Raw genomic sequence first — 14,681 nt, forward strand, 5'->3', positions numbered from 1 at the left:
AGCTTCTTGCCCAGAAAACAGTCTGCTCCAAGGGAGAGAAGGCTCCCCAAAGTCCTTCCTGGCTTGGTGAGGAGCAGGTCCAGAGCATCGCCCGGGGACTCTGTGACAGCCTCTGCCCAGCTCAGCCCGCGAGATACTCCTGTCGGCTCAGGAAGCACTTGGAGCCGCACCGATAGTGGAGTTCCAAAGAGTTGGTCCCTTTGCTTCCCCTTGCTGTTGGGAGCAGCCAGTGTTCCAGCTACTGGCCAGCGGCCGCTGAACTACGTGCCTCCCCTCGGCCCTCCAGAGCGGTGGGTCCTGTCAGCTACCGACATGTCGTCTTTACCAGTTTGCCTGAGGTGGCGCATTGCGTCCTGGCACTTCTCTTCCCTGCGGCCTGGAGGCTTTCCACGCTATGGAGGCAATTAGAGACCCAGCCTCGCTGCTGTTTCTGTTACCACAGTGCCCCAGTGTGCCCGGTGCTGTTCAAACACAGAGCAGGCCAGACCCTGCCCCAAAGGGCTGACCGCCTCTGTATGAGACAGAAGACCATGGCCGGGCCAGCCAGAGCAAGGGGAGAGCACAAGGAAACAAGGAGACAACAATGGTCCGCATGGTCAGCCCTGGTACCTGATGGGGCACATGCACTGCGCAGCTGAGCAGAGGCACCGAGGAGGGGTAACGCCTGTAAGTAATGCCTATTGGTGTTGCAGAGAGGTGTGCCCTGGGCGAATCGGCCCCTCATCACCTTGCCGCACTCAAGCACCCTCAGGTCTGCGATGCCTCATCCAGGTACCAGGTTCCTCCACCTTATGGAGCCCATGAGTGTGGAGTAACCTGGAGTCATGACTCCAGGCACAGCCAGCTAGAGAGCAGTGCTCTGGGCATTGTCTGATGGTACTGATGTACCCACAGCAAATCCATCTTCGCCTTCCTGTTACAGGCTTCCCTCTGTTTCCCCTTGTAAGTAAAGGGGACCTTGGTTGTTGGTTCATCCGTTCTGGAGGCGTCAGGTAGAGATCACTGTACTGACATCAGAGTGTATGTACGAGGTTCCAGGCTGCTCACAGGGATAAGGACTGGGTTGGGGACAGCTGAAACCGCCCAGGGCGGTAACAGGAGCCACCTCCAGTTAGCAGTTCAGGACCTGGCTGCTGACGCCCTGTGGCGAAAGCAAAGGGGCACCAGGTAGGGGCTCCTGTTGATGGTTAGCCGGCCTTGGCGGGATAGCGACCCGAACTCCCTCGGACCTTTGTAACAAGCCATTGTAGGCCCAAGGCAGCTGGGAGCCAGAGACGTGCTCCGCAGCAGAAGGTGACAGGTAAACCGGAGAGCAGGCTGGAGTGAGGCCCCTGCTTTCTGTGACCCCTGTGCTGGGAGATGGATTAGTGGCTGGCTGGACACCGATGGAGAATTGGCTGCACCCAGAGACACCAAATAACCTTTCCATTCTCCTGCCCAGCAAGTTGAAGGGGTCTGTTCCCATGGGAGTGCCATTTTCCCCTCACTGTCACCGGAGTCACTGGCAGGTTTACACCGAGCCCAAGGTTACACCATGACCCCTGGGAGATTAACTGCTAAAAGACCTGTTCTGGTTGGAGCCGCCTCCAGCCAGCTGGCGTGCCTGAGGGGGAATTAACTTGCTGGCATCAGCTCCGAGAAAGGAGCCTGGACTCATGCTTGGATTCGGTCCAGAGCCTCGGCATTTATACCTGGGAACAGGAAAGAGTCTGACTCTCTTTCTGTGTGTGACATTTCCCAAGATGCTCACATTCCGCCTGCAGGGCTGGGGTGTCACAGCAGAACCAGGTTGCTTCCTGGTCAGGATGTCGTCTCCCCCTTCCTGCATCATTTTGTACATGAACAGGGCAGGTGGGAGGCTGCTCCTCAAAAGCCAGGCTGCCAGCTGAGCTCCCCAAGTGCCTGTAGCTCTCCCGGCCTGGCTCTCACCACAGTGCAGGTCCAGATCCGGCAGTTCTGAGGGGTGCTGGATCCAGGAGCCCAAAGGAGCTTGGTGTCTGCTGACAGCTGGCAGACCCAGTCCCAGCCCGCATGGTGCTCCTGGTGAGATGTTACCGATGGGCACAAGCCAGCTCCCACGAGCCCACGCGGGAGGCAGAGGGCTAGCTGGCCTGCTCCTGCCACCTGGGTTCCGGCAGGGGGCTCCCCCCACAGCAGGATTGGCATGATGACACAGTGAGGTGGTTCGGGCTCCACAGGCCTGGACAGGATGTGGCCCGTTGCCATCCCTGGGTGCACCCTTGGATTTAGGGGGACGGGGCCCTGTAGGCAATTCTGGTTCCTTGCGAGTGGCAGTGAGGTTAGCCAGTGGAACCCCCCGCAACGCACACACACACGCACCCCCGTGCAGGGAGAGTGGTAAATGATTACAAGCTGTGGCTTGTCTAATTGCTGCAGCTCCCAGGGAGGTGATCCCAGGCGACCTTTCCCCTGTTCCACAGCATTTCTCAGCTGTGGGAGGGGGGACGCCCTTGACTTGTTTTGTTTCGGTTTTTGCTCCCGTCTCTGGCCCTTTCCTTTTTCTCTCAGAGCAGGGGAGGCTCTGAGATGTCGGGAGAATGGAGGGCCCTGCCCAGAGTCAGATATGCTCCTGGGTGTGGCCTGGCTCGGCCCCCCCCGCCCCCCCGCCCATGACAGAAAAGCCAGTCCCTAGCCCCAGTCCCAGGGAGAAAGGGAAGCCCATTTCCTGCCGCTACCTAGCACTATCCTCGGGCCAGGAAGGGGCTGCAGGAACCCCTCTGACAGGGCCAGCGGGACCGGGGGCTGGTTCAGTGCAGTACTGGCGCTGAAGGGCCAGAGAGCTGCTCCTCATGCTGGGCTTTGCGTTCCAAGCTCCCCCGCCTCAGGGAGACCCCGGCCACTGCACCGCATTGCCAAAGGCTGCCGGCAGGGCTGCAGGTGGAATCCACGGCTCCGTGCCCTGAGTGCGTGGCCAATGCCCTCTACCTGGGGCACCACCACTTCCCTACACTCCCTTGATAGTTCCTGCCCCCATCCTCTAGCCCGGTCACTATCACCTGACCCGTCTCCCCGCTGCTCCTGGGCACCCTGGCCCAGCCCTGGGCCAGCCTCTGTGCTGGGAGCCAGAGCACGGGGGAGTGTCAGACTCAGACACAGCATCACCAGGAAGACGTGAGCTCTGGTCAGGGCTGTGATCTCTGCCTGGCACCCCAGCTCAACTGCACCAGGACCATGCCCCTGCACTCAGGATCAAGGAACCAGGGTATAGTGCTGCCCACCCACCCCTCCATCTGCTCCCAGTGCACCCAGCCCCTCCCAGCGACACACACGTCACCATCTCCCGCCCCGAGCTCCCAGGGCCAGTCCCAGGCTTCTCCGCCAGGTGTGCGGGTCACAGGGCTGCTGCAGGCTGCACTCACCCTGGGGCTGGAGTCTGCGTTGTCCAGTTGCAGGTGGCAGCTCAGCCCAGAGGGCCAGGAGCCCCGCAAGGAGGAGGAAGATGGTCCCTGGCTTCATGGTGCCACTGGTATGAGTGCCCAGCGCTGAGCCCGGCCGGATTTATACTCGCTGGGGCCCGGCTGGGTGAGCAGGAGGTGTTTGGGTGCTGAGACGTGGCCTTTCATTTCACTGTTGGCCAGAAGCCGGGCCTGGCCCAGTCCGGCCCTGCCCCAGGCAGTGTCATGATCTGAGAAATCATTTACCACAGCACCATTCCAGCCGCACCAGGGCGCCTGCATGGGTTCGGGGGGGTGGAGTAACCCAGCCACCCATTCTTGTCAGTAAAGAAACGTGTGTCTGAGCGCTGCCTGAGACAGCCCAGTGCCAGCCCCTGGGAAATGCTGGGTCCCTTTGGGGGAGCCTCACTGGCTCCTCCCTGTCCCAAAGAGCTTGCCCCTCACCAGGTTAACACGGGGGCCAGGCAAGAGCAGAGACTTGAGCCAGGCTAGTCAGGGAGCCCAGAGCAGCTTAGCGGGCAGTGCCAGGGGCTCAGCACCACACACTAGTGCTGGCACTCTCTGCTCCTGGCCCAGGCAGCATCTGAGACTGGGCCATTGTGTCGCACATGCTCAGGGAGGCTGCTTGGGCCTGGTCTTTGACAGTTTGGGCCCAGAGCCCAGCCCTGGCTTTGAACGCACCTTTGCCACGACTGCACATACAGGCTGGGTGGGTGCAGACACACAGGCCCTTAGCCAGCCATTCGCAGGCATGACTCCCCTACTTTGTGCATGCTTACTGTGATTGCACATGCAAACGATGCACACACATTTTTGCATGGCCACCTTGTGAAAATCTGGGTATCTGAGCATATGTTCAGCCAGCTCCCTCTGCCATCTTGCACTGTCCTGCGGCAGGGCTGCCAGCCACGGGCATGTACAGCCTCTGCATCCCCCTAGGGAAGCAGCAACTTTGGAAGGAAATGAAACTTGGGTGCTCTGGAGATCTGCAGGCACCTGGTGCTGGCGTGGCATAATGGCAGGGCGTGATTCTGTGCTGCTCCTAGGGCCCTCCCTGTGGGCACTGCTCTAAGGGGGGTTTTCTGCTTGGCCCGAGCGCCCTTGGCTCCAATGGTGTCTGTCCCTGGGATCTCTCAGGGGAGCGTAGGAGGTCCCAGTGGGTGTTGTCTACAGCAGACCTGCACTGAGGCAGCTGGCAGAGGTGGGACACGTTCTAGCCCTCTGTTATGTAGTAAGTAACAGCATGGTTGGTATGTGCCCAGCACCCCTGCCCTCCCCTGGGTGGAATCACAGCAGCCCACCTGTGTGTCATGGGCCCAGTACTGCTAGCATCTAGTGGAGAGGCTGCTTCAGTTCAGGTGGCAGGGGGCTGTGCTTGGGGAGCAGGAGGCTGGAGTTCTAGCGGATCTCGGTGAGTGACATGGCAGCCACGCTGCCCAGTTCACCACCTGCCAAGGAAAGAGCTGTGAGCATGACGCTCTCGCACCCCTAGCTTTAAAGGCATCTGTGTCAAGCCCTCTCCCCCAGGAGCATTGGCCTGGGTTTGCTGGAGGGTGAGGGACTGTCACGGAGTCCCCGGGCGATGCTCTGGAACTGCTCCCCACCAAGCCAGGCAGGACTTTGGGGAGCCTCCTCTCCCTTGAAGCAGACTGTCTTCAGGGCAAGAAGCTCACACGTCTTCACCTCCTGGGTCTGACCTTGGAGCATTCAGCATCCTCTGCCCCTCCGTGCGCTTCCCACAGCAAGTCCACCCAGGCGCGATAGTCCTGGGGGGAAGCCGCAGGTTCCTGCACCCCACTTTGCAGTCAGACATGACTCTCAGCCAGCCAGTAAAAACAGAGGTGTATTAGATGACAGGAACATGGCTAAAACAGAGCTTGTAGGTACAAGACCAGACCCCTCGGCCAGGTCCATTCTGGGGGGCAGTGAGCCAGACCCTAGGTCTGACTTCACTCCTTATTCCCCAGTAGCTCAGACTAACCAACCCCTCCAGCCCCTCCTCTCTGCTCCGCTCCTTCCGGGCCAGGCCACCGATTCCCTTTGTCTCCAACACCTTCAGTTTTGCACCTTTGCAGGTGGAGGGGCCCAGGCCATCAGTTGCTAGGAGACAGAGTGCCCAGCATTTAGGTGCACTGGCCCCTTCCTCTGCAGCAATCACACCTCCTAGATACTTAAGAACTGCCTAGGGGACACTGAGGCACCAACACAGTATTCAGAGCAAACATTAAGAACATTCCCAGTTCGTCACAGGGGCAATAAGTGTCTGTGGCCAGTTGTGCCTGGGCCTGTCTGCTCCGATTGCCAGCAGGGGGCAAATCAGTGCCGGGATGGGGCTGTGTTCTATCAGGTTGGTTCGTGGCCCACCGGACGGGATCAGCACCATCCCCGAGCTGGAGCAGTGCACAGGCTTGTGGGTAGGGGCCTGGTGGTTGTGGGTGTGAGTGGCTGTGTGGGTCAGTTCGATTCCTTTTCGCCCAGTCTGAGCTGGCTGGAGTCTCTCCGGGGACACTATAGGGAGGCCCCATGGTGTCTCAGCAGCTCCCCGCAGGGCCAATCGCCCGCCAGGATCTGGAGCTACAGCTACCTTCAGATAGTCCAGGTCATGTAAGTTTCTCTGGAGAATCATCACCTGCTGTCCTAGGCTTTTGGACTCTCTGATCCCCTCTGGAAACTGTCTGTCCCGGCGTAGGCGTTAAGCAGCCCTGCCAGGCCTCTGAAGTGCCATCCCATGCCTTGGGGTTTGGAATCAAGGAACAAGAGCTCCATCAAAGCACCATGCCACCTGCTCCCCAGCTGGGGGGGGGGGCACTATCTCTGTGTGCACGTGCTCACACGGCAAAGGGCAAAGCTAGATGCAGCACCTTGTGTCCCACGGAGCGGGACGCAGCTTCTGGCGCCTGGCTGGCTCATTTCTCCCTGCAGCAGAGGTGCTCGGCTAGCTTTTTTGAGGGCTTTGGGGGCAGCACGGTCACCCTCTCAGGAGGCAGGGAACCACCTCGGGGTGGGGGACACTTTGGACCCCATGGCTGATGGGATGTTGTGACGAAGTGGGGATATTTTTAATGTTTTCTCTGAGTACTGTGTGGGTGCCTCCGTTTCCCCTGTGAATTTCTTAGGTATCTAGGTGAGGTGTGTGATTGTTGCAGAACCCAAGAAGGCCCCTGTAATACTGTCTGCACAGAGAATGGCCGACACTCTGTCTCCTGGCAACTAATGGCAAGCAGGGGCGGCTCTATGTATTTTGCCGCCCCAAGCATGGCAGTCAGGCAGCTTTTGGCGGCTTGCCTGTGGGAGGTCTGCTGGTCCCGTGGCTTTGGCGTACCCGCTGCCGAATTACCGCCGAAGCTGGGGACCAGTGGATGTGCCACAGGCAAGCCACCAAAAGCTGCCTGACTGCTGCCCTCACAGCAACCAGCAGGCCACCCTCCGCGGCCTGCCATCCCAGGCACACGCTTGGTGCGCTGGTGCCTGGAGCTGCCCCTGATGGCCGGGGCCCCTACTCTGCAAGGTGCCAACTGAAGATGTTGGTGAACAAAGAGATCAGGTGACTCCCTGGCCTGGGAAAGGGACAAAGCCCAGAGGAGGAGGGGCTGGAGAGTGAGTCAGTTTGGGGCTGGCTGGGGACGAGGAGTAAGGGCAGACGTGGGTGTCTGGCTCGCTGCCCCACCCCCAGGATGGACCCGGCTGAGAGGTCTGGTTCTCTGTACCTACAAGCTCTGTTTTAGACCGTGTTCTGTCATCTAATAAACCTCTGTTTTACTGGCTGGCTAAAAGTTGCATCTGACTGCAAAGTGAAGTGGGGGTGCAGGACCCTGTGGCTTCCCCAGGACTCCACCTGGGTGGGCTCGCTGTGGGAAGTGCACAGAGGGGCAGAGGATGCTGAATGCTCCAAGGAGAGACCCAGGAGGTGAAGACGTGTGAGCTTTTTGCCCTGCAGACAGTCTGCTCCAAGGAAGAGGAGGCACCCCAAAGTCCTGACTGGCTTTGTGGGGAGCAGTTCCAGAGCATCGCCCGGGGACTCTGTGACAGACGTTTGTCACTGACTCCAGTGGGACCTGGATTTGGCTCCTCTGTCATGTGTGTTGAGAATGGCCACAATCTGACTGCCCCCCCTTGTCCCACGGCCACCAGCAGCACAGTGGATATGCTTGAGCAGCGCACACAGCGCCTTGTGCTTTCTGGGACATCTTGACCTCAGTCTGTCTGTCTGTCTGACCACTGCGCTCAGCTCCCATCCTGCAGACACGAAGGCTCGTGCTGTCCAGTGCACATGAGAGCAGGCACCACCCCAGAACATCTGTCCTGGACAACCCCTGGTTCCCCACCATGTCACAAAGGGGCAGCTGTTCATCGAGGGGCTAAAGCAGCTGATGGAAGCGGGGATGCAGCAGGAGCTAGCCTCATCATTCACTGGTCGCTGGAGTGAGACCAGCCGTTGCGAGGTGCTGCTCTGGTTCTGTGGCGATGGGAGAGGTGTGAAATTTTGGGGCGATAGCAAGGATGTTAGCCCATGGGCTGAATGGGAGGGTCTCTCTGGATCACCCCAGGCATGGCATGGGCTTCCCCTGCAATCCAAGGTGAGGCTGCGGTGGATTTGACAGGCTCCCATCCGCTTCCCTGCCCAGGGCGGGCTGTCCTCACACATCAGCCAGCAAACATGCTTCTCCCTAGCGCCACGGCCCGCCCAGAGCAAGGGGGTCATTAAACCGAAAAGACAAGAACTGTAACACCCAACTGGCAGGGCGGGCCCCAGCAAAGCAGCCCTGAGTGCGTCGCCTGTGACGCAACTGGATGAACATTCCCTCCCCACCCCTGCATGGCTGTCACCTAGTGAGCAGGGTGGGGCGAAGGGCTGAGTGTGGCTGAGGCGGGGGAAGGTCTGTCCGTGGAAATGGCTGCGACTCTCCACTCCTGTCTCTAGCCTGGTTCAGCCACGCCGTCAGCGAGCAGGGTCTGTGAGGGGTCATCATTCGCTGTGGTGATTTGAAGCCAGGAGCCCCTGCAGATTCCCCCCTGGGTCCTCATGCAACATTCACAAGGGGGAAGCTCCCTGAAAGGCCCAAGCGGCTGGGGGCTTGGGGAGTGAGTGCTGTCGGAAAAGCAGCCCCAGAGCCTTCTGGCCAATAATTGGGAGCATCAGAGATGGGGGCACCTCCCGCCGGCAGCGAGGGCTCAGCCAGCCTTCCAGGCTCTGCATGCCAGCTCCAAAGGAGCGCCAGGCTGGACTCACGTCTTGGGCGGTAGCAGGGGCCATCAGGGAGCTCAGCAGGGCAGGGCCTGAGCACCTCGATGCAGAGGGATTTCCCTGCATGGAGCTGATGGGGAGACTGAGCGCTGCTGAGTGGGAAGCACTGGTCTGAAGCTGAGCTCTGGGGCCCACATGCTAAAGGCAGGGAGCCTACTCGAGAGCCCTGCTCGGCAGAGTGGAGGATGCTCAAGGCTGCGTGTGGCAAAGCACAGAGCCCAGCAGGAATGGGGAGAGCAGGGTGGATGGGAGATGGGACGAGGACTGTGCTGAGAACTGGGTCATTGCACTAAGGGCAAGTTTGACAAAGTCCTGGCTGGGATGATTTAGTTGGGGATTGGTCCTGCTTTGAGCAGGGGGTTGGACTAGATACCTCCTGAGGTCCCTTCCAACCCTGACATTCTATAGTTCTATGGTGCCTGGTGGCAGCTGCTGTGGGCACTGCATCGGTTCTCTGCATTGCATGGGGGGCTGGTGTGGTCCCAATGGGCTGCATGTTTGTTGGTGTCCAGGCAGACAGCTCAGAGCTGCTCCTTACCCTGCTGGGCCAGAGTGATGAGCTGGGTTTGCAGAGGGGAGAGGGGCCTGTGACTAAGTGGGACTGTTCTTAATGTTTCCTCTGAATACTGTGTGGGTGCCTCAGTTTCCCCTATGCATTTCTTAAGTCTCCAGTGTGCATAAATGGCCGACACTCTGGATCCTGGCAACAAATGGCTGGGGCTCTTCCCCCTGCAAGGGGCTGCTAAAGGTGTGGGAGAAGAAAGAGATCAGGTGACCTCCTGGCCTGGGAAAGAGATAAAGGCCAGAGAGGAGGGGCTGGAGGGGGTTTCAGTTTGGAGCTGGCTGGGGATGGGAAGTGAGTGCAGACAGGGTGGTCTGCCTTGCTGGGCCCCAAAATGGACCTGGCTGAGGGGTCCAGTTCTCTGGACCTACAAGCTCTGTTTTAGACTGTTCCTGTCATCTAATAAACCTCTGTGTTACTGGCTGGCTGAGAGTCACATGACTGCAAAGTGGGGGTGCAGGGCCCTCTGGCTTCCCCAGGACCCTGCCTGGGTGGGCTCGCTGTGGGAAGTGCATGGAGGGGCATATGCTGAATGCTCCAAGGTCAGACCCAGAAGATGAAGCCATGTGAGCTTCTTGCCCTGAAGACAGTCTGCTCCAAGGGAGAGGAGGCTCCCCAAAGTCCTGACTGGCTTTGTGGGGAGCAGTTCCAGAGCATCGCCCGGGGACTCCGTGACAGGGCCTCTCTGCATTTTGTCAAGAAGGCTCTGAAGGGAAAGGTGGTGTGATGCTGTATTCCCTGAGCTGCACTTCCTTGTGTCTGAGAGCGTTTCCGTGTGTGATGCACCAGGCCAGTGCCCAGGCTCGTCCCAGCATGGGCCCAGTCTCCTCGCCAAGCACCTGAAGCTCAGGTCCATCCTGCTCCTCTCTGCCAAGTGGCAGCCACGTGAAAGTCTCCCTCAGCCTGTGTGAACTCCCGAGGCGCATGCTGGTAAACCGTGGCCAAGCCACAGCCTGGGGCCTCTGCTGCAGGATGCAACTGTCTCCAATCTGCAGCATCGCCAAAGGGCTCTCTTGCCTCTGCGCTTCGTTACCAATGGGACAAAACTACTCAAGATAGTTAAGTTCCAGGTAGATTGCGAAGAGCTACAAAAGGATCTCTCAAAACTGGGTGACTGGTCAACAAAATGGCAGATGAAATTCAACGTTGATAAATGCAAAGTAATGCACATTGGCAAACATAATCCCAACCATACATATAAAATGATGGGGTCTGAATTAGCTGTTACTACTCCAGAAAGATCTTGGAGTCATCGTGGATAGTTCGCTGAAAACATCCGCTCAATGTGCAGCAGCAATTAAAAAAGTGAACAGAATGTTGGAAATCGTTAAGAAAGGGAAAGATAATACGACAGAAAATATCATGTTGCCTATATATAAATCCATGGTACAACCACATCTTGAATGCTGCCTGCAGATGTGGTCGCCCCATCTCAAAAAAGGTATATTGAATTGGAAAAGGTTCAGAAAAGGGCAATACAAATGATTAGTCGTATGGAATGACTGCTGTCTGAGGAGAGATTAATAAGACTGTTCAGCTTGGAAAAGGGATGACTAAGGGTGAATATGATGAGGTCTATAAAATCATGACTGGTATAGAGAAAGTAAATAAGGAAGTGTTGTTTACTCCTTCTCATAACACAAGAACTAGGGGCCACCAAATGAAGTTAATGGGCAGCAGGTTTAAAACAAATAAAAGGAAGTTCTTCTTCACACCGCGCACAATCAACCTGTGGAACTCCCTGCAAGAGGGTTAAAAAAAGAACTAGATCAGTTCCTGGAGGACAGGTCCATCAATGGCTATTAGCCAGAATGGGCTGGGATGGTGTTCCTAGGCTCTGTTTCCCAGAGGCTGGGAATGGGCGACAGGATGGATCACCTGGTGATTCCCTGTTCTGTTCATTCCCTCTGGGGCACCTGGCATTGGCCACTGACAGCAGACAGGACACTGGGCTAGACGGACCCTTGGTCTGACCCAGTCTGGCCGCTCTGATGTTTTTATGGGTGAGTCATCTCTGGCAGGGCTGGCTTGGCAGCATTCGGAGAGAAGGTGGCTGTGCTGGGGTGGGGCAGCATGAAGGGTGGATGCTGGCACCGAGAGGCAGGGCTGGCTACAGGCTCAGGAGCAGCCCAGTGCTATGCCAGGGCAGTGACTCCTCGTGTTCCAGGCACAGTACAGCCTGTGAGAGTCACTCCATACTGAGCCCAGCCACCCCCGCACTCAGATAGCAATGGCTGATCGAGCACAGGCCTCACTAGTAATTAGCTTTTTTCATGTTCAAAGCTCCTTATGAGCATGAATGAGGAGATGCGGAGCCACTGCACAGGGTAGTCACCCTGGCATGAAATGTTCTCTTGGGGAAACTGAGGCTCTCAGAGGGGAAGGGTCTTGCCCAACGCCTCTGTGTGAGGCAGGGCAGAGCAGAGCAGAGTGCGGAGTAGGATCCAGGCGCTCCAGGCCGCCCAGCCCCCTTCTCCACGGGCAAGACAAGCCTGTTAAATTGGCTCCGGGCCCAGTCCCCTCCAAGCCAGCTGAGTGGTAGCGAGACACAAACATCTTTATAACCCTTCCCTGCACCGGAGCCACGGCTGGCTCAGGGACCGATGCAGGAGCTCGCCCCTGCACCGAGCTCAGCACATGGCTCCTGTGGCTTGGGAGGGGCCGCTCTGACTCTTGCTGGGCTCTGAGGCTGTCGGTCAGGTGAGAGGATGTCTCCTGCAGGCTGATGGGGCTTCTGGGGCCCGGGGGATTTGACCCCACGGCTGGGCTTGCTCACCCCCTCTGGCATTGCCAGGGCACTGGGACCTGCTGTGTCTGGGCTGGTTCTTCAGACCAAGCGCTGAGCCCTATTTAGCAGCCCTGTGTGCCAAATGAGAGGGAAGGTGCTTCTCTGCCAGTGGGGGGCTCCTGGCAGCCCCTGGCCTGGCGCTGGGACGGCTGTGGCAATGTCTGTGGCTGCTGAGCATTTGCAGAAGGCCCATATTGCCTCTCAGGTGAGGCTGTGTCCAGAGGCAGAGAGCAGGCAGGAGGCTGCTGGCTGGGGTGTCTCTGGCTGCGGGAGGGGGAGTCCAACTGGTCAATGCAGGACATCAGCAAATGAGCCTGGACCCATCCCCGAAGGGAACCCTCTGGACAAGTGCCCTGAGACTGATACCCCAGCACCATGCACTCGCCAGCCCAGTGCTGCAGGCTGGATTTGCCCTCCATGCTCCCCCCCATTACAGATTTGCCATTGATGTTATTTTCCCTGGATGCATTAGCTGCATTTGTCCAGGTCCCACCCACGTTTCCTGCTTCTCTCCTGCTCTCCTCACTGGGGCTTGCAGCTCCCCACGCAGCGCTTAGTGTCAGCTGCCAGTCCACATCGTGCAATCCCGTCAGTATCCCAGCCAGCCTTGACTGCCATTCTGGGGCCCCGGGGAGGCGGCGCTGCTGCAGGCTGCACGGTGGCAGGGTGGGTAGACACAGTGACCGCAGTCCTGTCATGCCCTGCTGGAGAAGTGAGCACGTTGGCATGGAATGGCTTGGTCTTTAGAACGTAACGTGTGGTTCGCCTAACTGCCAGCTACTTGCAGGGGGTTCTTTTTTTATGGGCACCCAGATCCCCAGGTGCTGCTTGCCCATAAGGGGGTGCATAACTCTGTCCTGCTCTGGAAGAGCTCCGGTGCTGCTCCCTGGGTGCACCAGTGGGCAGTTAGGCCTGGGTGCAGCATTTAAAGTTGGAGGAAGTCCATGGGTGGGAGGAGGAAGACGCATGGAGTAGAGTGAGCTGGAAGCCTGCCTGGAGACAGGGACTCTGAGGAACTGGAGCCTGCCTGAGCCCTTGGGTGAGGGGAGAAGCGTGCCAGCCCCTGAGCTGTGGGGCCAACTGAGGCTAGACAGCCGGGTGGTCTGTAACAGTGGAGGCCCCCTGCAATCAGGTGGTGACTAGCCAAGGGGTTGGTTGTTTTGGCATCTCTGCTGGACTTGGGTAAATAATGCTGTGGCCCTGGACAGGACTGACCCCTGTGAAGTGGCCTGGCCAGAGGGCCAGGGACTCCAAGGCTGGATAGGCCAAAGGGCCGTGGGGGAAACTGAGATCGAGTTTCTGCATGGGGGCGTGCTGGAGCCCTAGAATAGAGCAGGAGGGTGAGAGACACCCTTGTTCTACAAGGGGCTGGAGTTGGACTGAGCCCTGGGTTAGCTCTGGGGGCCCTGGGGCTGGTCTCAGATCGGGGCAGCCCTGGAGCACGTTTCTCGCTGAGTGAATTTTCTCCCTTTGAGAGCTGCGGATCCAAACAGGAATGTCAGCACAGGCCTCGCCTGGCTCAGCCTGAGGGTCTCATGGGCGGGGGTCCTGGGATCTGCGAGAGGTGTGCGGGGCACCGCCGAGGCTGCGAGCCCGCGGTGATAAAGCAGAGGTGGGTTAATGCATCACACATTTATTAAGAAGAAAAGGTTCTCTGCAAAACACAGCAGCCTGAGCTGAGCTGGCCAGAGAGGAACACACCCCAAGGCTGCAGCAACAGCCCCTGTGTCCTGGCCAGGGCCCCCAAATTCAGGACACAAAGCAGTTCCTCAGCAGGGCATCCCCCAAAGCAGTTAATAGAGGGCAGGGAGTGCTTGGGAGGGTTAGCTACCAGAAGAGAAGAGCGACTGGGGAATGAAGCATCCTCCCCAGCCCTCGTAGCAGATCCGTAGTGGAAGGACTCCTCAGCCTGGCTCCGACGCTAGGCAGGTAGTGATGCCATGGCGCGCAGAAGGGTCCAGGCCTGGGGAGGGAACGCAAGCCCTGGAGAGAAGCAGGGGACATGAGTTAGAGCCCGAGTTCCATAGAATGGTCCCAGCCCCCACGCTGTGTTCTGCTCCATTTCACGCCCATTGCTGCGGCATCCGACCATCCAGCAGTTCTGAGTTAGGAGACGTGACACAGTCTGTGTTCAGTGGCATCCCCCGGGGGTTTGCTGCCTGGGTGCCCCAGAAACCCAAACCACAGGTTTTCTCCCCAGCTTTTACACGACACAATTGTTTTCCTTCTAAAGCACATCTAACAGGCTAGGCTGTTTTGTCCTAGACACCGCACACTTGTCTGCCCTTTGAATCAAACTCTCTGTGTAGATTGTCTCTTGTTCTATTGTAAACTCTGAATAGTGAAACGCGAATCTGCACTCAGACAGCACCTGGACAGCATCCACCACATTTAGAAGACGCTAATGGATTTTGCTTGTTTTCATGGTAGAGGCTGGCTGCACTCTAGATGCCAGAGGCATTGGACAGCTCGCGAAGGAACCCGAATGATCTAATCACCGAACCAGGGTACAACTTTGAATTATTAAAGGAAATTGCTTAAAAAGGGGGAAATTTCAGTGAATAACATGGGCTAATTCTGAGCTACAGCCCCTGAAATGAAACAAACCTCAAAAGCCTCTGCTGAGAAAGGGACTGAAGCAATCTGTTCTGCACCAGAGCCATCTAGCGG

Source organism: Chelonoidis abingdonii, chromosome 14 (assembly GCF_003597395.2).
Source record: "Chelonoidis abingdonii isolate Lonesome George chromosome 14, CheloAbing_2.0, whole genome shotgun sequence".
Taxonomy (NCBI): Eukaryota; Metazoa; Chordata; order Testudines; family Testudinidae; genus Chelonoidis; species Chelonoidis abingdonii.